A 2,968-nucleotide genomic window follows, 5' to 3' on the forward strand; every position below is an offset into this window, starting at 1 on the left:
CCGTCTTGTCGAAGCTCCAAAATTCACGGTTGAAACTCGTGCCTTCGTGTAAAAAGTTGTTTTTCTCTGCAAAAAGAAGCTGAGAACTTGTTTACTGATTGTTTTATTAAAAGCTTTGTGTGAAAAATGCTAAAGAGCTCAAACCACACTGAGCGTCTGTCATTTTAAGAATCAAAGAGAGACAGCCCAGGTCACGTCAAGGAGCCTCCCTCCCATTTTTCTTAAAGAGACATGCTGCTCGCTCCCTCACTATCCATCCTTCAGTTCAAACTGTCTTATACTGCCATCCAGTGGTCTGAAAAGGTACTACACACAAACATTAACCAACATTTATTCTTAAATTTGACAATAATGACTAATTATTGTCAACTTTCAAACAATATTATCGTTTATCGCAATCATTTCTGAGACGATTAATCGCCCAGAAACATTAGTTATCGTGACAGGTCTAACAGGACCAGATGAACTAAACCCGTCTTAAAAAAGGTGTTTTGCTCTTAAATCCTTTTGAAGAACCACATCTGTCACCAACAACTGGCTCAAACTGGCCTCTAAGTTTCTGAAACATCCTTTTTTAGGGGGAGTTATCGGTTTGCTGAGCACAAACAGAAATGCTGTGCCCTCCTCTCGTCCCTCACCCGTCCGCCTCCCTCCACCTCCCTCCTCGGCTCCCTCATCCCTCCACCTCCTCAGCTCCAGTGTGTGTCGACAAGCAGCCAGTTTCTGGTGGTTTTCACGCCTCTCTCTTTCTCTGCCGCCATGTGAGGCGTCTGGATCCGGGCCACTCGTTCCAGTGCCGCTCGGCGGTGATGATGAGGAAGTAAGTGAAAGTTTCATTTGTTTCATGTTCGTACGGAAGCGTGCACGTGGTCTGTCCAGTCTTTTCTGGTGTCCTTTCTGCCACTTTGTCTGTTCCCTCTTCTTACTGGTCCTTCAAAGACCCACGCTACGACCCAACACTTCACCTTCCTCCTCCTTTATCCTCACCCTCACTAAAAAACACTCGGTGTGCTTCACCGTTCGTTACCTGCTCAGGTGGAGTTACATGTTTGCTCTTTTTTAGGTTAATTGGAGAATTTACAGTTTAACTGGACAACGTGTTGCAGTTTTCTCGATAGCTGTGATGTTCAGGTGCCGATGCCGACATGTAAATGATCTCTTCCTGCTCCCTTAAAATGGAAAAGTTGCGTGTTTCTTGTGAAATGCAGCAATCAGAATCACCATTGTTGGTACCAAACGTTGTGTTGGCGAGTGAAGTAAAACGCAACTTTGATTAAATCTTTCTCCGTATCGGCAACATTTCTGCGTGTTTTTGCACTTTTACTTTGGCTTTGCAGGATGCAAACGGTCCATTCAGAACACCTGTCCAAACCATGTTTTTAACACGTTGACATCACGTGACCCGATCATGTGAGGTGGTTTCTAAAGGGTTACCATGTGTCAGTTCAGAGGTGATCCTGAAGGATTAGAACAATGTGGGTCAGGGCCCGTTTGGCCGCTTGTGGTCTGCAGGTGCATGAACCGTGTGTGGCCTCGGGATGCTCACATGCTCGGACAACGTGTTTACTTCTGTTGCCAAAGAGTAAGAATGTGTTTATGGTCTCTAAATGTTGGATCAGTTCAGCCGTTTGACTGGAGATGAACCAAAAGCTGCACCGTTTCATGTTTTTCTGCACTTTGTTGGGCAAAGAGCTCAATTCAAATGTGCTCAACATTTAACTTAAACTAATAAAATTTACTCTTTAAGAGTTTATTTTGTCCTCATCATTTGTGTCAAATAGATCCATAAAATACATTAAAGTCTTTAAGTTTGTTTATCCACCAATTTCTAACACGAGTTAAAAAATACATATATGAAGCTTTTTTTATCGTGAAAAGCAGGCGGTCTTATAATTACCCATGTCTGTGTTGGTTTGTCTTTCTGTTAGCAAAATATCTATTGGACAACTATAAAGATTTTAATGAAACACCCTAGAGAGGAGTTGTGAGATTAGATTTTGAAGTCAACCTGATCCAATATGGCTGCCACAGCTAGTCAACCATACCAAACCCAACAGTGGCTATAGGTGAGTGTTACTCATACTGAGCTCAAATTAGTTGTGGTAAAAGGATGGTAATCTCTGTACACTACAATCTGTGCCCTCATTTACCCATTCAGACATCACTACTACATCTTTACAAAGACTAATCTTTCATCTAATTACAAATATTTGTAGTAGCTGAGAGTCATTCCCAACACACGGCCTGATTGCAGCTGGATCATACTAGACCTTTAGTTTAGCCAATTTAGAGTAATATGAGTTTGTTGGTATTAATTTGAATTTTGTTACATTTGTTATCAAAAATTGAGTTGCAATGTCAAAATCCAAGATGGCTGCCAATGTTAAAAGTATACGCTAAGCTTATTTGCATGTTAACTTGAAAAAACAAGTTATGTGTCGGCTTCCATTTTGGTGCATGGCTGCGCCAAGGCGTGAGAAATATCAATATTGAAAATTGCGTTGTCACGTCAAATTCCAAGATGGCCACCATCACATATAAATATGAAATTCCATTAAATAATTTGAGGAAAATTCGATTTCCATGTTTTATAGTGCTTAAAAGTATATTTTCCTTAAATGATTAAGGGAGGCTTTTGGGGTGGCAGAAGATTCATTTATGAGAGCCAAAGCCACCGTTGGCCACTCCTTGGCTCCAACACTGCACCTTGTAGTGGATAAAATGGCTCCCTCCACCCTTCAGGGGACAAACAACAACAAAACCTCCTTCTGTCCTCCTCCACAGTATGACTCTTCTCCACGTGAACATCATGCTGCAAAATCATTTAGGTTTTTTACATTCTCTGTTCAGCTGAAGTCCAGAAAAACACTCATCTTAACTAAAAAACACTCATCTTAACTTAAAAAAACACTCATCTTAAATAAAAAAACACTAATCTTAACTAAAAACACTCATCTTAACTAAAAAC

The sequence above is a fragment of the Nematolebias whitei genome, chromosome 23 (assembly GCF_014905685.2).
Source record: "Nematolebias whitei isolate Nwh7 chromosome 23, NemWhi1, whole genome shotgun sequence".
NCBI classification, from domain to species: Eukaryota; Metazoa; Chordata; class Actinopteri; order Cyprinodontiformes; family Rivulidae; genus Nematolebias; species Nematolebias whitei.